Below are 23549 nucleotides of genomic sequence, written 5' to 3'. Positions count from 1 at the left end.
CCCCATGGGAGTATACGAAGAGTTATTTCATAACTCGAACATATGCTCACTATGTCTTTTTTAATTCCATCGGATACGCGACCAGCGTTCCCGATGGGAGTAGCCCCCGAGGTTACAGCCAAGTGCTTGTACTTGGTTGTAGGCTCACCTTTTTAATGCTGCTATCGCTATATTGTCAACTTCTTCCACTGCTTTCATCTTTATCGTGTGCGCGACCAACGCTCCCGATGGGAGTAGCCCCCGAGGCTACAGTCGAGTATTTATACTTAGGCTGTAGGCTCAATTATTTTGTCTTTTTTGAATCATCCCCTTATCAAACTCCTTATAAAAGTAGCCCCTAGCATTTGAGTAAAAACTTGTATTTCATCAAAAGCTCCCCAAATTCCCAATAATACTCTGTTGTCGCCAATCCTCCCAGCACTGCAGCCGAACTTTTTCTATGACATCAGTACTGACGATAGCCACGATCGCTGTATTGGGAAAACGTGAGTTCTGTCCAGTCACTGACTTGTGGGGCCGAAAGTCTGCGGGTTTTTACACGTTACGCAAGTGGGGGACACACTTTCTCCGCTTTTTCTGGCACGCGCGCTGTAGCGCCTGTTTAGTTCCCTCATAGTAAAAATACGTTTTTACCCCTGGAACCACGTGTAGAGCATCAAATCAATACTCCCACCATCCAACGGCGCGGCGTTTCGCTGGCCTGGCATAAATAGTCTTCTTCTTCCTCAGGAATACCCTTCGTTGCGCCGCTCTCATATCCTCTCTCTGTGAAAAAACTTCCATTGCAACCAAACAAGCTCCTGCGCTCGTCCTCCTCCTCAATCTCTCCAACGCCAACGTTGATGTCACCACGGGCGAGGCTCACCAAGCCCACCACTCCCGAAACAAGCATGGCACCACAAGATCTGGAGGTTTCCGAGTGGGAGAGATCCAAGATCTCAAACCAAGACTCGAACTTGATGAAGAAGCTTGGTTTGATGAAGAAGGAGAGAGCGCTAATCTTCCCCAGTGAAGAAAGCTTTCCGGCGCCCCCATCCAATATCGGGTAACCTTTGTCGACCACCTCATCCACGGTCTCTCCGCTCCTATCCATGAATTTCTTCGTGGATTGCTTTTTGTGTACGGGCTGCAGCTGCACCAGCTGACTCTCAATTCTATCCTCCATATTTCTATCTTTATCACCCTCTGTGAGTGCTTTCTTGGGACCTAAACGAATTGGGCCCTGTGGAAACGCATTTTCTGCATTCGCCGTAACAGCTCCCACAGCATCGCCTACAATATAGGTGGTGTTGTTATCTGTGTTCGTCCTGACATCGATTATTTCGACGTCAAATTCCCCGACTCTATCCAAGGGTGGCGCAGGAGATGGTTATACGTCCGCGAGGAATGCTCCGACTCGCTTGAATACAACATCACCCCCTTTGATGGTAGCGCAAAAATCTTTCGGCGCCGATCCTGGGGCGCAGAAGCCAATGAAGAAGAGAAAACGGCGACAGATGCACTGATGAAGCGCATCCACGAGCTGCAGAATACCCGAGGGAAAGAATTATCAGGTATTTCGATCACTGCGCACTTACTTAGGATTAGGGTGGAGCCTCTACAGGCTCGCAAAAAACCCTCTGTGGATGTACGCTGACGATAAAGACGTCGACCGCATATCCAAAGATCTCTCTGTGAAAGATTTGAAAAAGCTTGTCCGTCGTGTTTCATCGCTAAGAAAGAAAGATTCGGTTCCATCCTCTTGCCGAGTGGAGCCATACAGCAGAACCAATCCCCTTCCCAAGGTAAATGACTTGGCCTCTCGCAATTTTGTTTGCATTTAAAGCCGTCAGCAAGAATATTGGCATGGAGGAGAGCACAGACTTAACAAGAGCCATGCATCCGTCGCGATTCAGGAACTTTCCTTTCCATGGGTTGAGACGAGCCACCGCCTTGTCGATATAGGGTTGAAGGTCCACCCGCCTAAGTCTTCCGAGGGAGAGGGGCAACCCCAGGTACTTAATGGGGAAGGGGGTCGTAGTCGCCGGGAAGTTCGTTAGAATCTCCTCCAAGTTAATGTTGGCGCATTGGATGGGGGAGATGGAGCTCTTGGTCGCATTGGTCACGAGGCCACAGACTTCCCCAAAATTTTGCAGAATGCTAACCAGGCCTTCGACATCATGCATCGTGGGAGAAAGAAAAATGGCGGCATCGTCCGCATAGAGCGAGAACCTGTGGCCCTGAATGCCACCTGGAATAGCAGACAGCAAGCCGGAGTCTGTAGCCTTTTCCAGAAGTCTCTGAAGAGGGTCGATGGCATTGTCGAACGGGAGAGGCGAGAGCGGATCGCCCTGACGAAGGTTACAACCATGCAGGATGTTCTTCCCAGGGATTCCGTTGAGGATAATCCTAGAGGAGGCCGTGGAGAAAAGAGTCGTCAGTAGGGCCCTCCATCTTTGAGGAAAGCCAAGGTGTTGCAAAAGATCTAGCATGTAATCCCCATGAACCGTGTCGAAAGCCTTGGCGATGTCCAGTTTGATGAGGAGGGATGGGGTTTTGCTATGGTGTAACCTACATGCGGTGTTCCTAACGTACATGAATTTATCGTGGAGTTCTCGTCTTGATGAAAGCGCTATGGCTTTGGAAACAATGTAGTTCATCTTCGCGCTGGGATGCCGTGCCATAGCTTTGGCGATGATCTTCGGGACCACATGGATGAGACTGATGGGCCCGAAGTCAGAGATGGACTTGGCCCGTCCTTCTTTGGTACGACACTACTAGGAAAAGGCCTAGCCCTAAGATGGGTGCTAGTGGCGCACCAGGTAGGTAGTGCGTGATACGTCTCCGACGTATCGATAATTTCTTATGTTCTATGCCATATTATTGATGATACCTACATGTTTTATGCACACTTTATGTCATATTCGTGCATTTTCTGGAACTAACCTATTAACAAGATGCCGAAGTGCCAGTTCCTGTTTTCTGCTGTTTTTGGTTTCGAAATCCTAGTAACGAAATATTCTCGGAATTGGACGAAACAAAGACCCGGGGGCCTATTTTTCCACGGAGCTTCCGGAAGACCGAAGAACATACGAAGTGGGGCCACGAGGTGGCGACACCACAAGGCGGCGCGGCTTGGGGGGGCCCGCGCCGCCCTATGGTGTGGCCCCCTCGTCAGGCCCCCGACTCTGCCCTTCCGCCTACTTAAAGCCTCCATCGCGAAACCCCTGATGCGAAAAACCACGATATGGAAAACCTTACTGAGACGCCGCCGCCACCGATCCCATCTCGGGGGATTCTGGAGATCTCCTCCGGCACCCTGCCGGAGAGGGGATTCATCTCCCGGAGGACTCTACACCGCCATGGTCGCCTCCGGAGTGATGAGTGAGTAGTTCACCCCTGGACTATGGGTCCATAGCAGTAGCTAGATGGTTGTCTTCTCCTCATTGTGCTTCATTGTTGGATCTTGTGAGCTGCCTAACATGATCAAGATCATCTATCCGTAATACTCTATGTTGTGTTTGTCGGGATCCGATGGATAGAGAATACCATGTCATGTTAATTATCAAGTTATTACATATGTGTTGTTTATGATCTTGCATGCTCTCCGTTACTAGTAGAGGCTCTGGCCAAGTTTTTACTCTTAACTCCAAGAGGGAGTATTTATGCTCGATAGTGGGTTCATGCATGCATTGACACCTGGGACAGTGACAGAAAGTTCTAAGGTTGTGTTGTGCTGTTGCCACTAGGGATAAAACATTGGCGCTATGTCCGAGGATGTAGTTGTTGATTACATTACGGACCATACTTAATGCAATTGTCTGTTGTTAGCAACTTAATACTGGAGGGGGTTCAGATGATAACCTGAAGGTGGACTTTTTAGGCATAGATGCAGTTGGATGGCGGTCTATGTACTTTGTCGTAATGCCCAATTAAATCTCACTATACTTATCATGTCATGTATGTGCATTGTTATGCCCTCTCTATTTGTCAATTGCCCGACTGTAATTTGTTCACCCAACATGCTTTTATCTTATGGGAGAGACACCTCTAGTGAACTGTGGACCCCGGTCCATTCTTTAATACTGAAATACAAATCTGCTGCAATACTTGTTTTTACTATTTTCTCTGCAAACAATCATCTTCCACACAATACGGTTAATCCTTTGTTACAGCAAGCCGGTGAGATTGACAACCTCACTGTTTCGTTGGGGCAAAGTACTTTGGTTGTGTTGTGCAGGTTCCACGTTGGCGCCGGAATCTCCGGTGTTGCGCCGCACTACATCCCGCCGCCATCAACCTTCAACGTGCTTCTTGGCTCCTCCCGGTTCGATAAACCTTGGTTTCTTTCCGAGGGAAAACTTGCTGCTGTGCGCATCATACCTTCCTCTTGGGGTTGCCCAACGAACGTGTGAAATACACGCCATCAAGCATATTTTCTGGCGCCGTTGCCGGGGAGATCAAGACACGCTGCAAGGGGAGTCTCCACTTCTCAATCTCTTTACTTTGTTTTTGTCTTGCTTTATTTTATTTACTACTTTGTTTGCTGCATTATATTGAAACACAAAAAAATTAGTTGCTAGCTTTACTTTATTTACTGTCTTGTTTGCTATATCAAAAACACAAAAAAAAATTAGTTTACTTGCATTTACTTTATCTAGTTTGTTTTATTTACTACTGCTAAAATGAGTAATCCTGAAGTTGAAGTTCGTTCATTTAAGCAACAAGGAGGAGAATGTTTAAAAGATGCTTGGTATAGAATTAGTGATGCCCATAATAGGTGCACTAAGAAACACTCCACCACTATCCTACTCAGGAATTTTTATGTTGGTATCTCTAGCTGGAATAGATATGTTCTTGATTGTCCCGCGGGAGGTAATTTCCTAGGCGCTCCCGCTTTAGAAGCTAGCTGCATTATTGAGAGTTTATTTGGAACACCACCTGTTAATGAAACTAAAATTGAAACCTCCCTTGAGGATGTTATGAAAAAATTGGAAACCATAGAGAAAAATTTTCCGAGTGTTGAAACTAAGTTGGAGATATTACTTGATAAAACTGATGAACTTGATAAATCCTTAGGAGGAATTGATGAAAGAATTAGTGTCCTAGGAACTTGTGTTGACCATGATAATCAAATTAATAGGATTGGCGAACTTGAAAAAGCTATGGGAACCTTGGGTTCAACCTTTTCATCTTTGCGAGCTTAGAGAGAAAGCTTATGTGGGAAAGGAGCAAAAGTTTATGTATGTCTCTAAAGTGCCTAAACCAAAGAAATATTATTATAGGCCTAAAATTGACAAAGCCCCTAGTACCACTACAAATGGGGGAGCTTATGATATCAATGCTTCATCTCGCGATAACACTTGATACACACTTTCTGCGCCTAGCTGAAAGGCGTTAAAGAAAAGCGCTTATGGGAGACAACCCATGTTTTTACTACAGTATTTTTGTTTTATATTTGTGTCTTGGAAGTTGTTTACTACTGTAGCAACTTCTCCTTATCTTAGTTTTATGTTTTGTTGTGCCAAGTAAAGTCTTTGATAGAAAAGTAAGTACTAGATTTGTATTACTGCGCAGTTCCAGCATTTCTTTGCTGTCACGAATCTGGGTCTATCTCCCTGTAGGTAGCTCAGAAAATTAAGCCAATTTACGAGCATGATCCTCAGATATGTACGCAACTTTCATTCAATTTGAGCATTTTCGTTTGAGAAAGTCTGGTGGCCTAATAAAATCCATCTTTACGGACTGTACTGTTTTGACAGATTCTGTCTTTTATTTCGCATTGCCTCTTTTGCTATGTTGGATGAATTTCTTTGATCCACTAATGTCCAGTAGCTTTATGCAATGTCCAGAAGTGTTAAGAATGATTGTGTCACCTCTGAACATGTGAATTTTTATTATGCACTAACCCTCTAATGAGTTGTTTCGAGTTTGGTGTGGAGGAAGTTTTCAAGGATCAAGAGAGGAGTATGATGCAATATGATCAAGGAGAGTGAAAGCTCTAAGCTTGGGGATGCCCCGGTGGTTCACCCCTGCATATTCTAAGAAGACTCAAGCGTCTAAGCTTGGGGATGCCCAAGGCATCCCCTTCTTCATCGACAACATTATCGAGTTCCTCCCCTGAAACTATATTTTTATTCCGTCACATCTTATGTACTTTGCTTGGAGCGTCAGTTTGTTTTTGTTTTTGTTTTGTTTGAATAAAATGGATCCTAGCATTCACTTTGTGGGATAGAGACACGCTCCGCTGTAGCATATGGACAAATATGTCCTTAGGCTCTACTCATAGTATTCATGGCGAAGTTCTTCTTCGTTAAATTGTTATATGGTTGGAATTGGAAAATAGTACATGTAGTAACTCTAAAATGTCTTGGATAATTTGATACTTGGCAATTGTTGTGCTCATGTTTAAGCTCTTGCATCATATACTTTGCACCCATTAATGAAGAAATACTTAGAGCTTGCTAATTTGGTTTGCATATTTGGTTTCTCTAGAGTCTAGATAACATCTAGTATTGAGTTTTGAACAACAAGGAAGACGGTATGGAGTCTTATAATGTTTACCATATGTCTTTTATGTGAGTTTTGCTGTACCGTTCATCCTTGTGTTTGTTTCAAATAACCTTGCTACCCTAAACCTTGTATCGAGAGGGAATACTTCTCATGCATCCAAAATCCTTGAGCCAACCACTATGCCATTTGTGTCCACCATACCTACCTACTACATGGTATTTATCCGCCATTCCAAAGTAAATTGCTTGAGTGCTACCTTTAAAATTCCATCATTCACCTTTGCAATATATAGCTCATGGGACAAATAGCTTAAAAACTATTGTGGTATTGAATATGTACTTATGCACTTTATCTCTTATTAAGTTGCTTGTTGAGCGATAACCATGTTTCTGGGGACGCCATCAACTATTCTTTGTTGGATATCATGTCAGTTGCTATGCATGTCCATCTTGTCTGAAGCAAGAGAGATCTACCACCTTCATGGTTGGAGCATGCATATTGTTAGAGAAGAACTTTGGGCCGCTAACTAAAGCCATGATTCATGGTGGAAGTTTCAGTTTCGACATATATCCTCAATCTCATATGAGAATAATAATTGTTGCCACATGCTTATGCATTAAAGAGGAGTCCATTATCTGTTGTCCATGTTGTCCCGGTATGGATGTCTAAGTTGAGAATAATCAAAAGCGAGAAATCCAAAATGCGAGCTTTCTCCTTAGACCTTTGTACAGAGCGACATGGAGGTACCCCATTGTGACACTTGGTCAAAACATATGCATTGCAAAGATCCGGTAGTCCAAGTTAATTAGGACAAGGTGCGGGCACTATTAGTATACTATGTATGAGACTTGCAACTTGTAAGATATAATGTACATAACTCATATGCTTTATTACTACCGTTGACAAAATTGTTTCATGTTTTCAAAATAAAAGCTCTAGCACAAATATAGCAATCGATGCTTTCCTCTTTGAAGGACCATTCTCTTTACTTTTATGTTGAGTCAGTTCACCTATCTCTCTCCACCTCAAGAAGCAAACACGTGTGTGAACTGTGCATTGATTCCTACATACTTGCATATTGTACTTGTTATATTACTCTATGTTGACAATTATCCATGAGATATACATGTTATAAGTTGAAAGCAACCGCTGAAACTTAATCTTCCTTTGTGTTGCTTCAATACCTTTAATTTGATTTATTGCTTTATGAGTTAACTCTTATGCAAGACTTATTGATACTTGTCTTGAAGTACTATTCATGAAAAGTCTTTGCTATATGATTCACCTGTTTACTCATGTCATCACCATTGTTTTGATCGCTGCATCCACTACATATGTTTACAAATAGTATGATCAAAGTTATGATGGCATATCACTTCAGAAATTATCTTTGTTATCGTTTTACCTGCTCGGGACGAGCAGAACTAAGCTTGGGGATGCTTGATACGTCTCCGACGTATCGATAATTTCTTATGTTCTATGCCATATTATTGATGATACCTACATGTTTTATGCACACTTTATGTCATATTCGTGCATTTTCTGGAACTAACCTATTAACAAGATGCCGAAGTGCCGGTTCCTGTTTTCTCGCTGTTTTTGGTTTCAGAAATCCTAGTAACGAAATATTCTCGGAATTGGACGAAACAAAGACCCAGGGGCCTATTTTTCCACGGAGCTTCCAGAAGACCGAAGAACATACGAAGTGGGGCCACGAGGTGGCGACACCACAAGGCGGCGCGGCCCGGGGGGGCCCGCGCCGCCCTATGGTGTGGCCCCCTCGTCTGGCCCCCGACTCTGCCCTTCCGCCTACTTAAAGCCTCCGTCGCGAAACCCCTGATGCGAAAAACCACGATACGGAAAACTTGGTTTCTTTCTGAGGGAAAACTTGCTGCTGTGCGCATCATACCTTCCTCTTGGGGTTGCCCAACGAATGTGTGAAATACACGCCATCAGTGCGCCACTACTACTTAGAAGTGGCGCACCAGAAAGTGGTGGGCCACTGTTAAAAATTTAGTAGTGGCGCACCTCTTCTGTCGTGCGCCATCACTAAAGGGCAGCCTGGGCCCAGGTTCCTTACCCAACCTAGTAGTGGCGCACTGCCTTGAGGTGCGCCACTGCTGTCTTGACTCCCTATGGCGCACTTCATAGTGGTGTGCCACTGCTAGGAGGTGGCCAGGGCCACTTTATAGATGGGAGCCTTACCAATGGCGCACTGCTGTGGTGCGACACTACTAGCTATGGCGCACCACTCTGAAGGTGCGCCACTACTAAGTTGGGCAGGTGTTGATGGTGGTGGTACCAGGTCAGCAGTGGCGCACCACCTAGCAGTGCGCCACTGCTAACCTGGGACCATTTCCTACTTTTCCCCTTCCCCCACATGTGCCACCCACATTTCCTAAACACTCTTCCACCACCAGCTCCCACCAAATCTGGATCTGCTCGTGTTGACCCTCCTCCCCACCTCATTTTCACCTCTTCATTAACCCAAATTATGTTGGTAAACTTAATTTTATTGATAGGTAAGTAAAGGGTGAAGCTTTCTATAGCTCAATACCCTACTCAATCTCAACTTTTTTCCTCATCCAACACTCTCGGTCTCGCCGTATCGGTAACTTTTTTGGTTTTATGCTTTCTGTGTGACCGGTTACGATCGTCTTGCACACGTGTGTGTGCATATATGTTATGCGAAGCTCCACATGTGTTGTGCATGCGCTAAGCGTCATGTGCATGTGTGTTGTATGTGAAGCCTCCACATGTGTTGTATATGCGAAGCCTCCACACATATGTTGCGTGTTTTTGTTTGCAGGGATTTGAAATGCGATGGAGTTGCCAATATTTTGCTGAAACGTTGATTCATTTCCGTTTCGGCGAATAATGGGCATACTACGCATATACATATGTCCTATTTTTAGGCAAGGTCATGCCAAAATTTTCTTTTGGTATACTACGATATCCATTTTATCTATACCCGCAGGTGACCATGGTCCGCATGATGAGCGAAGGCGTTGTGGCTAGGTTTTTGAAATCCGCGACGGCCGAGATGATTAGAAATAACCAAAAGGAGATAAGATGTATGTGTCAAAGATGCAAGCTGACGAGCCTTATGGACCCTAAAGCCGATATGGTGCGGGACCACCTTCTCGTGCGTGGTTTCATGGATGGCTATCGGTGGGAAGGCGACGAAGATGATTATGAATTTTTCCATGGGATTTCAACAAGAAAAAAGGAAGGAGGTGAGCACCATGTAGAAGATCTCGGACATGATCAGGATGTAGAAGATCCCGGACATGATCAGGATGTAGAAGAACCCGTAGATGATCACGATCACAATGTAGGAGATCCTGGACCTGATGATGAGGAAGATCAAGAGGGAGGTCATCATCACAATCATGAAGATGAAGACGATTGACCATCGTCGATGGACTGGGTGCAGGACCCTTATCTTCAAGAGCTGCTTCTCAAGCAGACGACTACCGCAAGAGCTGCCGCCCGAGAGAAAGCCAAGATGGATCAACTGGAGGTAGACGCGGTTACTCCATTGTATGAAGGATGTGATACGTCTCCGACGTATCGATAATTTCTTATGTTCCATGCCACATTATTGATGATATCTACATGTTTTATGCACAGTTTATGTCATATTCGTGCATTTTCTGGAACTAACCTATTAACAAGATGCCGAAGTGCCGATTCTGTCGTTTTCTGCTGTTTTTGGTTTCAGAAATCCTAGTAAGGAAATATTCTCGGAATTGGACGAAATCAACGCCCGGGGTCCTATTTTGCCATGAAGCTTCCGGAAGACCGAAGAGTCAACGAAGTGGGGCCACGAGGTGGCCAGGAGGGCAGGCGGCGCGGCCCCACCCTTGGCCGCGCCAGCCTGTCTCCTGGGCCCCTCGCGACGCCCCCTGACCTACCCTTCCGCCTACAAATAGCCTTCGTTGCGAAACCCCCAGTACCGAGAGCCACGATACGGAAAACCTTCCAGAGATGCCGCCGCCGCCAATCCCATCTCAGGGGATTCAGGAGATCGCCTCCGGCACCCTGCCGGAGAGGGGAATCATCTCCCGGAGGACTCTACGCCGCCATGGTCGCCTCCGGAGTGATGTGTGAGTAGTCTACCCCTGGACTATGGGTCCATAGCAGTAGCTAGATGGTTGTCTTCTCCTCATTGTGCTTAATTGTCGGATCTTCTGAGCTGCCGAACATGATCAAGATCATCTATCTGTAATGCTATATGTTGTGTTTGTTGGGATCCAATGAATAGAGAATACCATGTTATGTTGATTATCAATTTATATCTATGTGTTGTTTATGATCTTGCATGCTCTTCGTTATTAGTAGAGGCTCTGGCCAAGTTTTTGCTATTAACTCCAAGAGGGAGTATTTATGCTCGATAATGGGTTCATGTCTCCGTGAATCTGGGGAAGTGACAGAAATCTCTAAGATTATGGATGTGCTGTTGCCACTAGGGATAAAACATTGGTGCTATGTTCGAGGATGTAGTTACTCGATTACATTACGCGCAATACTTAATGCAATTGTCTGTTGTTAGCAACTTAATACTGGAGGGGTTCGGATGATAACTCTGAAGGTGGACTTTTTAGGCATAGATGCATGCTGGATAGCGGTCTATGTACTTTGTCGTAATGCCCAATTAAATCTCACTATACTCATCATAATATGTGTGTGCATGGTCATGCCCTCTTTATTTGTCAATTGCCCAACTGTAATTTGTTCACCCAACATGCTGTTTATCTTATGGGAGAGACACCTCTAGTGAACTGTGGACCCCGGTCCAATTATCTATACTGAAATATAATCTACTGCAATACTCGTTCTACTGTTTTCTGCAAACAATCATCATCCACACTATACATCTAATCCTTTGTTACAGCAAGCCGGTGAGATTGACAACCTCGATGTTTCGTTGGGGCAAAGTACTTGGTTTGTGTTGTGCAGGTTCCACGTTGGCGCCGGAATCCCTGGTGTTGCGCCGCACTACATCTCGCCGCCATCAACCTTCAACGTGCTTCTTGACTCCTACTGGTTCGATGAACATTGGTTTCTACTGAGGGAAACTTGCCGCTATGCGCATCACACCTTCCTCTTGGGGTTCACAACGGACGCGTGTCAAACGAAAAGACAATACGTCAACCACGCGCATCAAGCAAATTTCTGGCGCCGTTGCCGGGGACCTGAAGAAAAGTTACACCACAGAGATCTCTAACTCCCACGTCAACTTTGCGCCAGCAGCAAATTTCTGGCGCCGTTGCCGGGGAGATCAAGACACGCTGCAAGGGGAGTCTCCACATCCCAATCTCTTTACTTTTGTTTTTGTCTTGCTTAGTTTTATTTACTACTTTGTTTGCTGATCTAAATCAAAATACAAAAAAATTAGTTGCTAGTTTTACTTTATTTGCTATCTTGTTTGCTATATCAAAAACACAAAAAAATTAGTTACTTGCATTTACTTTACTTATTTCATTATGTTTCCTTTTAATTTTACCGTAAAAAACATGCCGGTAGGGCGCGGGTCTATAATTGGGAGAAATAATATAGAAGAATTTTTCAACCATGTTAGTACCGTTGACGATTTTGAAGATAGACACATGGTAGATCTTGCTCCTACTTATGAAATTGCTGCTGCTACTTTAGTTCGCATGTTGGAAACTAAATTTGTTAATCTCAATCCTATAATCCAACACATGTTTCTTACACTTGGTGATATGGAAGAAGGGGAAAAGAAAGATTTTGTTTTAGAAACCCTTCTTAGAGAATTTGGTGGTCTAGCAAGAGAGGCTAGAAAGGTCTTTGCTAAATATAATATGCTTGGTTCTTATACCAATTTTGTTAGTCTCCTTGAAAAGATGGACATGGAGAGAATAAGGTACACTAATAATATTAATGATGGTGGAGAGATCAAAGCACCAATACCATGTAAGCTCCTAGCGATGAACGATGCACTAGAAAATAACTATGCTTGGCTTGTTCCTGAAAATTTGTTTGATGAGAGTAGCAAGCCCAAGACTAATGAAAAGGGAGACGCTAAAACTTATGTATCCAATATACTATGCATGGTTGAGAAAACTCCACACCCCGCTGTAGATGCACCATCCTTCGACAATACTTGATACACACTTTCTGCGCCTAGCTGAAAGGCGTTAAAGAAAAGCGCTTATGGGAGACAACCCATGTTTTTACTACAGTACTTTGTGTTTATTTTGTGTCTTGGAAGTTGTTTAATACTGTAGAAACCTCTCCTTATCTTATTTTAGTGTTTTGTTGTCCCAAGTAAAGTCGTTGATAGCAAGGTTCATACTAGATTTGGATTACTCCGCAGAAACAGATTTCTTTGCTGTCACGAATCTGGCAAAAATTCTCTGTAGGTAACTCAGAAAATTATGCCAATTTACGTGAGTGATCCTCAGATATGTACGCAACTTTCATTAAATTTGAGCATTTTCATTTGAGCAAGTCTGGTGCCTCAATAAAATTCGTCATTACGAACTGTTCTGTTTTTGACAGATTCTGCCTTTTATTTCGCATTGCCTGTTTTGTTATGTTCGATGGATATTTCGATTCAATTGACTTTCAGTAGCTTTGTGCAATGTCCAGAAGTGTTAAGAAAGATTATGTCACCTCTGAACATGTATATTTTGATTGTGCACTAACCCTCTAATGAGTTGTTTTGAGTTTGGTGTGGAGGAAGTTTTCAAGGATCAAGAGAGGGAGATGATACAACATGATCAAGGAGAGTGAAAGCTCTAAGCTTGGGGATGCCCCGGTGGTTCACCCCTGCATATATCAAGAAGACTCAAGCGTCTAAGCTTGGGGATGCCCAAGGCATCCCCTTCTTCATCGACAACATTATCAGGTTCCTCCCCTGAAACTATATTTTTATTCCATCACATCTTATGTGCTTTGCTTGGAGCGTCGGTTTGTTTTGTTTTTTTTTGTTTGAATAAGATGGATCCTAGCATTCTTTGTGTGGGAGAGAGACACGCTCCGCTGTAGCATATGGACAAATATGTCCTTAGGCTTTACTCATAATATTCATGGCGAAAGTTTCTTCTTCGTTAAAATTGTTGTATGGTTGGAAACGGGAAATGTTGCATGTGGTAGTGTATAAATAAAATACTTGTAGAACATTGAGCTTTGATAACTTGATTCTTTGCAAATGTTTTGAGATATTTAGATGGTAAGGCTTGCTGGATAAATAAGTTAAATTAGTAGTGGATTGTTGTCTTTAAGCTTGTGTCGTACTACAAACTCTATTTAAATAGTTGAAGGCGTAGTTGGACTTGATAGCTTTCCATGTCTGAGAGTTCATCGTAATAACTAAGTTGTGCTGAAGGTCGAGGGAGCTAGCGGGGTACTTGTGCCACCGTGAACGGCCCTCCTTGGAGTAAATTTTAATCATGCTCTTAATGATGAACCTGCTAGTTGTTTGCAATAAGCTTGTGAGTTCTTTTTGACTAATGTTAAGCTACGGTTTTTGGCACTTCCACCATCCAAATTTGCTAGCCTCTTCGGTACTGTGCATTGCCTTTTGCTCACATTGAGAATTGTGCATACTTCGCCGGTACATCCAAACCCGTGGGAGAACTTTCTCTTGTTCTCCTACACATAAGCCCTTACATCTCCTCAAAACAGCCACCATACCTACCTACCACAGCATTTCCATAGCTGTTCCGAGATATATTGCCATGCAACATCCATTTTTACATTACATGCCATGTTGTCATTTATTATTTATATATTTCTTTGCATGATCATATACAGCTGATGTGTGGTTTACCCATGTTACGCTAGATCATTGCACATCCTCGCTACACCGGCAGATGCATACAGTTTCATACATCATGTTTCATTCATTATGAGTTATTTGTACCAAAAAGTGTGTTGTCATATTAGGATGTTGCCCCTAAAAATGAAAAGAGCCGTGGAGGCCATCAAAAAGAAAAAAAAAGAAAAAAAGAGAATAAAGAAAAAGGGGGCAGCATTACAATCTTTTATCCACACTTGTGCTCATGTTTTAGCACCCGCATTATTCATAGTCATCATTTGTGCTCATGTTTAGCACCTACATTCATATGAGAGAGTTTTCATGTTTTACTAGTATAACTATGTGGGGAATTTACACTATAGAACTTGGGTTGTATATTCCAATGATGAGCCTCCTCAAAAGTGCTCTAGGTCTTCGTGAGCAACCAAGTTGGATGCACCCCCACTAGTTCCATTGGAGAGCTTTCATACACATATAGCTCTATGTGCATCCGTTGCATGGCAATCACTACTCCTTGCATAGTTTCGATCATAAGGCTTCCTCTTGTCTAATGGTCATTTACAGCTTTGCAAGCCTTTCTTCCATTTGGCCTTCCAAACCCCCATTAACGTTCTTTATGCCATAACATCCTGGTGCTAATACCAAAATGCTTGCGCTCACCGGTTGAGTAGACTTCAAAACAGTTGATTCATGACGTTCATGTTTATGTTTACTTGACTGAATCCTTCTTATGTTGTGAAAATTTACTTGATGCTTGGAATGAAGGATAGAAATTCTATGCTGAATGCTTAATACATCTTTAATGAACTTTGTACAGTTGCATGTCTTTAAAGCAATAGTTCATGAAAACTTCTAGCTTGTCTAACTCTTGCATTATCATCTCTTATATCAATATAGATACTTGCTTTGAATGATTTGATCTCAGCTCATATGCTTTACAATAGTATGATCAAGGTTATGATGGCATGTCACTCCAGAAATTATCTTTATTTATCGTTTACCTGCTCGGGACGAGCAAAAACTAAGCTTGGGGATGCTGATACGTCTCCGACGTATCGATAATTTCTTATGTTCCATGCCACATTATTGATGATATCTACATGTTTTATGCACACTTTATGTCATATTCGTGCATTTTCTGGAACTAACCTATTAACAAGATGTCGAAGTGCCAGTTGCTATTTTCTGCTGTTTTTGGTTTCAGAAATCCTAGTAAGGAAATATTCTCGGAATTGGACGAAATCAACGCCCAGTGTCCTATTTTGCCACGAAGCTTCCAGAAGACCGAAGAGTCAACGAAGTGGGACCACGAGGTGGCCAGGAGGGCAGGCGGCGCGGCCCCACCCTTGGCCGCGCCAGCCTGTCTCCTGGGCCCCTCGCGACGCCCCCTGACCTACCCTTCCGCCTACAAATAGCCTTCGTTGCGAAACCCCCAGTACCGAGAGTCACGATACGGAAAACCTTCTAGAGACGCCGCCACCGCCAATCCCATCTCGGGGGATTCAGGAGATCGCCTCCGGCACCCTGCCGGAGAGGGGAATCATCTCCCGGAGGACTCTACGCCGCCATGGTCGCCTCCGGAGTGATGTGTGAGTAGTCTACCCCTGGACTATGGGTCCATAGCAGTAGCTAGATGGTTGTCTTCTCCTCATTGTGCTTAATTGTCGGATCTTGTGAGCTGCCGAACATGATCAAGATCATCTATCCGTAATTCTATATGTTGTGTTTGTTGGGATCCGATGAATAGAGAATACCATGTTATGTTGATTATCAATTTATATCTATGTGTTGTTTATGATCTTGCATGCTCTCCGTTATTAGTAGAGGCTCTGGCCAAGTTTTTGCTATTAACTCCAAGAGGGAGTATTTATGCTCGATAGTGGGTTCATGTCTCCGTGAATCTGGAGAAGTGACAGAAATCTCTAAGATTATGGATGTGCTGTTGCCACTAGGGATAAAACATTGGTCCTATGTTCGAGGATGTAGTTACTGATTACATTACGCGCAATACTTAATGCAATTGTCTATTGTTAGCAACTTAATACTGGAGGGGGTTCGGATGATAAACTGAAGGTGGACTTTTTAGGCATAGATGCATGCTGGATAGCGGTCTATGTACTTTGTCGTAATGCCCAATTAAATCTCACTATACTCATCATAATATGTATGTGCATGGTCATGCCCTCTTTATTTGTCAATTGCCCAACTGTAATTTGTTCACCCAACATGCTGTTTATCTTATGGGAGAGACACCTCTAGTGAACTGTGGACCCCGGTCCAATTCTCTATACTGAAATACAATCTACTGCAATACTCATTCTATTGTTTTCTGCAAACAATCATCATCCACACTATACATCTAATCCTTTGTTACAGCAAGCCGGTGAGATTGACAACCTCGCTGTTTCGTTGGGGCAAAGTACTTGGTTTGTGTTGTGCAGGTTCCACGTTGGCGCCGGAATCCCTGGTGTTGCGCCGCACTACATCTCGCCGCCATCAACCTTCAACGTGCTTCTTGACTCCTACTGGTTCGATAAACCGTGGTTTCTACAGAGGGAAACTTGCCGCTGTGCGCATCACACCTTCCTCTTGGGGTTCCCAACGGACGCGTGTCGAACGAAAAGACAATACGTCAACCACGCGCATCAGGATGCAAGCCGGAGGATACCCGTCTAAAATTAACGCTCATGGCTCTGGAGATGAAGGTAAAGCACAAAATGACCGACACATCCTTCAACGACAACATGTCATTCTGGCATGAACGTCTTCCCAAAGGTAACACTTCTCCGACTAGTATCGAGGAGGCCAAGAAAATCGTGTGTCCTCTGGATTTACCACACTTGAAATACCATGTGTGCTTGAACGATTGCATCATTTATCGGGACGAGCACGCGGAGTGTATTATATGTCCGGATTGCGGTGTCAGACGGTACAAGAAGGGGAAGAAAGCTCCTCAGAAGGTGGTGTAGTACTTTCCGATCACTCCTCGTCTGCAGCGGTATTTCGCGGATCCTAAGCAAGCAAAGCTAATGCGCTGGCATGCGGAGATGAGGAAGGGAGAAGATGACGCAGATGATCCGAAGAAAAAGAAAAAGGACAAGATGTTGAGACACCCTTCGGATGCTAGCTAGTGGAATGCGTTGAACCTCGAGTACCCAGAATTTGGGGACGATCCTAGGAACATAAGGCTGGGCGCGAGCACCGATGGAGTCAATCCATTTGGCAGCCAGAGCAGCACGCATAGCACCTGGCCCGTGTTTGTGTGTATGTACAACCTCCCCCTCGGTTGTGCATGAAGAGGAAGTACATTCAAATGAGTATGCTAATTGAATGTCCGAAACAACCAGGGAACGACATCAATCTGTATATGGCGCTTCTGAAAGAGGAGCTAGCCACGCTATGGGACGCGCCTGCCAATACGTGGGACGCCACCGCGAACGAATATTTCCCTATGAGAGTCGCGCTACTCACGATGGTGCACGACTTTCTCGGTACAGATATGTCGCGGGGGCAGGTGGTCCACGGATTCAATGCATGCGTCAGGTGCATGGATGACACAACGTACCGCCAGCTAGAGAGAGATCCCGGGTCATCGAAAACGGTGTTCATGGGACATCGAAGGTGGCTTCGTGATGACAACCCATGGAGGAAATGCAAGGATCTGTTCAATGGTCAAGAGTCAAGACGAACCCCGAAGATAGCCACGTACGAGAAGCGGCGAGAAAATAGACGAGCTATTGAAAAATTGGCAAGAGTGGCCACCGCCGGGAAAGAAGCGAAAGGCGCCGGAGCAGCTGCTTAAGGTATGGAAGACGAGGTCTGTTTTTTGGGACATGCCGTAATGGAACCTACGTGTGCCTCACAGCCTTGATGTCATGCACATCACGAAGAACGTGTGCGAGAGTATGCTTGGTACCCTCCTCAACATGCCAGAGAGGACCAAAGATAGGCCGAAAGCAAGGTACGACTTGCTATCAATTGGGATCAGGGAGGAGCTTCACGCGGGACGTCCTAATGATGATGATGATGACATTGACGATGATGAGGCGGAGGACACACAAAGTCGTTGCAAGGGCAAAAAGGCCAAGAAGATCGAATATTACTGCCCCCACCACCGCGTGCTTCACTAAGTTAGAAGGAGATCGAGCAGTTTTTCGACTGTCTCCTAGGAGTAAAACTTCCTTACGGTTACGCGGGGAAGATAAGAAGGTACCTAGACAAAGCGAAGCACAGAGCGGGATGAAGTCTCACGACTGTCACGTGCTGATGACGCAGATACTTACGGTTGCAATCCGTGGGATCATGGACGCGCATGTCCGTGAAACGCTTTTTGGCCTATGCGAACATTTTCGACGTCATCTCTCGGAAGTCTGTTGGCATGAGGCAACTTAGAAGGCTACAAGAAGAGATCATGGTGATACTGTGCAAGCTTGAGATGTACTTCCCACCCGCATTCTTCGACGTTATGGTCCATCTGCTGGTACATATCGTGGAGGATATCATCCAACTGGGGCTGACGTTCCTGCACATCATGATGTCGTCGAAAGGATGAATGGTGTCATCAAAGGGTACGTTCGCAATAGAGCATGTCCAGACGGAAGCATAGCCAAGGGCTTTCTGACCGAAGAGTGCATCTCCTTCTGCACGAGTTATCTAGAAATCGAGAATCCCGTTGGTCTGCCCGTAAATAGGCACCTCGGGAAGCTCGCTAGATGGGTTCACCGCGAGGGTAGCCGCGAAATGCATGTCGAATTCAAGGGTCGAATCGCCGACTTTGAAAGAGCAAACCTAGTCGTGCTACAACACATAGACGTGGTCGATCCTTGGGTGGTAGAGCACAAAACCTTCATCGCAAAGACGTACAATGATTGGGGCCAACAGAGGACGGATGGAGATATAATCAAAGAGCAGAACTCAACCTTCACGCGGTGGTTCAAGGACAAGATGATAATGTACCCTATAGACGAGGATTCTTCTGCGGAAGAAAAACTCATATTCGCCTTGTCACAGGGCACCGAACACAACCTGGTGACATTTCAGGCGTACGATATGAACGGCTACACATTCTACACCGAGGAAAAGGACATGAAGAGCGATTATCAGAACTCCGGGGTAACGATGGAATCCTACATTGGTGACATCAAGCAGAGATACTACGGAAAGATCGAGGAGATCTGGGAGCTGAGCTACGTCGGAGAGAATGTGCCGATGTTCCGTGTCACATGGGCCAAGAACGTCGTAATACAAGACCGGCATTTCACCACCATGGTTATACCCGAAGCCAAATCCAAGACAGCAGGCGCAAAGGTCACCGCGAAATATGAGCCATGGGTACTAGCTTCCCAAGTGGACCAATGCTTCTTCATTACCGACCCGCAAAATCCCAGCCGTGTTGTCGTGAGGAGAGGCAAAAGGAGCATCGTCGGAATGGATGGAGTTGCCAACGAGCTAGACTTCGACCAGTACGGTGATCCGAAGATGGAAGATGATGACGACAATGATGAAGAACCATACACAGCAAGAAGAAGCAGGACCACCCTACCTAAAGGCCGTCCATTCAAGAGAAGAAGTCAAGGAGTTCCGGGGCTAAATTATTCAACCGCGAGAAAGAAGGGCAAGAAGATTGTGAAAAGATAATTATGTATCATTTTCTTGTATGAATAATGGATGTCGTATTGTTAATCTACACATTGTACCGATCAAAATAGACATATGCTGTCTACTGTTGGCTTCTTTTCCTGTAGACAGTGTTGAGCCTCCAAGAGAAGAGGTTTGTAGAACAACAACAAGTTTCCCTTAAGTGAATCACCCAAGGTTTATCGATCTCAGGGAGGAAGAGGTCAAAGATATCCCTCTCAAGCAACCCTGCAATTACGATACAAGAAGTCTCTTGTGTCCCCAATACACCTAATACACTTGTCAGATGTATAGGTGCACTAGTTCGGCGAAGAGATAGTGAAATACAAGTAATATGGATGATTGTAAGTAGTAATTGCAATCTGAAATAAAGATGGCAGCAAGCAAACATGTAACGAACTTGTTGGAAACGGTGTTTCAATGCTTAGAAACAAGGCCTAGGGATCATACTTTCACTAGTGGACACTCTCAACATTGCAATCATAATTGAATATAAATATAAGCACTTCACTATGCTATTCTCAATTACTCTCAGGCAAGATAACGAACACTAATTCATCATGTAGGCAAACCTTAAAGATGTATTCCCAAGTACTAATAAACACCCCACGCTGTCACTGTGAGCATTCATAGGAGGTACTAACACACCACAATTTCATAGAGACATCCAACTCAAATCATAACCCGATGAACAAGTATTCTCGTGAAATATAGCCTAAGAGACCCACACGGTGCACACACTGTCACCTTTACACACGTGGGACAAGGAGTCTCCGGAGATCACATAAGTAAAATCCACTTGAATAGCATAACGACATCTAGATTACAAAGCTCATCATATGGATCTCATTCATGTAAGGCAGCTCACGAGATCATTGTATTGAAGTACATGGGAGAGAGAGATGAACCACATAGCTACCGGTACAGCCCTTAGCCTCGGGGGAGAACTACTCCCTCCTCATCATGGGAGACAGCAGCGGCGATGAAGATGGCGGTGGTGTCGATGGAGATGCCTTCCGGGGACGATTCCCCGTCCCGGCGGCGTGCCGGAACAGAGACTTCTGTCCCCCGAATCTTGGCTTCGCGATGGCGACGGCTCTGGAAGGTTTTCCGTATCGTGGCTTATTCGTCTCGAGGTTTTAGGTCACCAGTGCTTAAATAGGCAAAGAGGCGGAGTCGGAAGAGTCCTGGGGGGCCCACACAGTAGGCCCCCCCTTGGCCGCGCCGCCTTGTGGGGTGGGGCCCCCCTGGCTCTCCTCTGGCCCCTCTTCGGTGCTCTGGAAGCTTCCGGGAAAAATAAGATACTGGGCCTTGATTTCGTCCAATTCCGAGAATATTTCCTGTGTAAGATTTCTGAAACCAAAAACAGCAGAAAACAAGAACTGGCACTTTGGCATCTTGTTAATAGGTTAGTTCCAGAAAATGCATCAAAACGATATAAAGTGTGAACAAAACATGTAGGTATTGTCATAAAACAAGCATGGAACATCAGAAATTATAGATACGTTGGAGACGTATCAACATCCCCAAGCTTAGTTCCTACTCGCCCTCGAGTAGGTAAACGATAACAAAGATAATTTCTGAAGTGACATGCTACCAACATAATCTTGATCCAATACTATTGTAAAGCATATGAGATGAATGAAGTGATTCAAAGCAATGGTAAAGACAATGAATAAACAACTGAATCATATAGCAAAGACTTTTCATGAATAGTACTTTCAAGACAAGCATCAATAAGACTTGCATAAGAGTTAACTCATAAAGCAATAGATTCGAAGTAGAGAGCTTTGAAGCAACACAAAGGAAGATATAAGTTTCAGCGGTTGCTTTCAACTTCAACATGTATATCTCATGGATAATTGTCAACACAAAGTAATATGATGAGTGCAAATAAGCAAGTATGTAAGAATCAATGCACAGTTGACACAAGTGTTTGCTTCTAAGATGGAAAGAAGTAGGTAAACTGACTCAACATAAAAGTAAAAGAAAGGCCCTTCGCAGAGGGAAGCATGGATTACTATATTTGTGCTAGAGCTTTTATTTTGAAAACATAGAAACAATTTTGTCAATAGTAGTAATAAAGCATATGTGTTATGTATAAGACATCCTATAAGTTGCAAGCCTCATGCATAGATTACCAATAGTGCCCGCACCTTGTCCTAATTAGCTTGGATTTACATGGATTATCATTGCATAACATATGTTTCAACCAAGTGTCACAAAGGGGTACCTCTATGCCGCTCGTACAAAGGTCTAAGGAGAAAGCTCGCATTGGATTTCTCGCTTTTGATTATTCTCAACTTAGACATCCATACCGGGACAACATAGACAATAGATAATGGACTCCTCTTTAATGCATAATCATTCAATAACAGATAATATTCTCATAAGAGATTGAGGATTGTTGTCCAAACTTAAACTTCCACCATGGATCATGGCTTTAGTTAGCGGCCCAATGTTCTTCTCTAACAATATGCATACTCAAACCATTTGATCATGATAAATCACCCTTACTTCAGACAAGACGAACATGCATAGAAACTCACATGATATTCAACAAAGGTGAAATAGTTGATGGCGTCCCCAGGAACATGGTTACCGCTCAACAAGCAACTTATAAGAAATAAGATACATAAGTACATATTCAATACCACAATAGTTTTTAAGCTATTTTTCCCATGAGCTATATATTGCAAAGACAAAGAATAGAATTTTAAAGGTAGCACTCAAGTAATTTACTTTGGAATGGCAGAGAAATACCATGTAGTAGGTAGGTATGGAGGACACAAATGGCATAGTTTTTGGCTCAAGGATTTGGATGCATGAGAAGTATTCCCTCTCAGTACAAGGCTTTGGCTAGCAAGGTTGTTTGAAGCAAACTCAAGTATGAACCGGTACAGCAAAACTTACATAAGCACATATTGCAAGCATTATAAGACTCTACATTGTCTTCCTTGTTGTTCAAACACCTCATCAGAAAATATATAGACTCTAGAGAGACCAATCATGCAAACCAAATTTTAACAAGCTCTATGTAGTTCTTCATCAATAGGTGCAAAGTACATGATGCAAGAGCTTAAACATGATCTATGTGAGCACAACAATTGCCAAGTATCAAATTATTCAAGACATTATACCAATTACCACATGAAGTATTTTCTGTTTCCAACCAAATAACAATGAACGAAACAGTTTCAACCTTCGCCATGAACATTAAAAAGTAAAGCTAAGAACAGCAGTGTTCATATGAACGAGCGGAGCGTGTCTGTCTTCCACACAAGCATGAATTTATTCAGAGAATGAAAATAACAAAACAAAAATAAAAGCACACGGACGCTCCAAGTAAAGTACATAAGATGTGACGGAATAAAAATATAGTTTCACTAGAGGTGACCTGATAAGTTGTCGATGAAGAAGGGGATGCCTTGGGCATCCCCAAGCTTAGATGCTTGAGTCTTCTTGAAATATGCAGGGATGAACCACGGTGGCATCCCCAAGCTTAGACTTTTCACTCTTCTTGATCATATTGTATCATCCTCCTCTCTTGACCCTTGAAAACTTCCTCCACACCAAACTCAAAACAAACTCATTAGAGGGTTAGTGCATAATCAAAAATTCACATATTCAG

This window comes from Lolium rigidum, chromosome 6 (genome assembly GCF_022539505.1).
Source record: "Lolium rigidum isolate FL_2022 chromosome 6, APGP_CSIRO_Lrig_0.1, whole genome shotgun sequence".
In the NCBI taxonomy this organism is placed as follows: domain Eukaryota; kingdom Viridiplantae; phylum Streptophyta; class Magnoliopsida; order Poales; family Poaceae; genus Lolium; species Lolium rigidum.
This window is presented reverse-complemented; position numbering follows the sequence as displayed.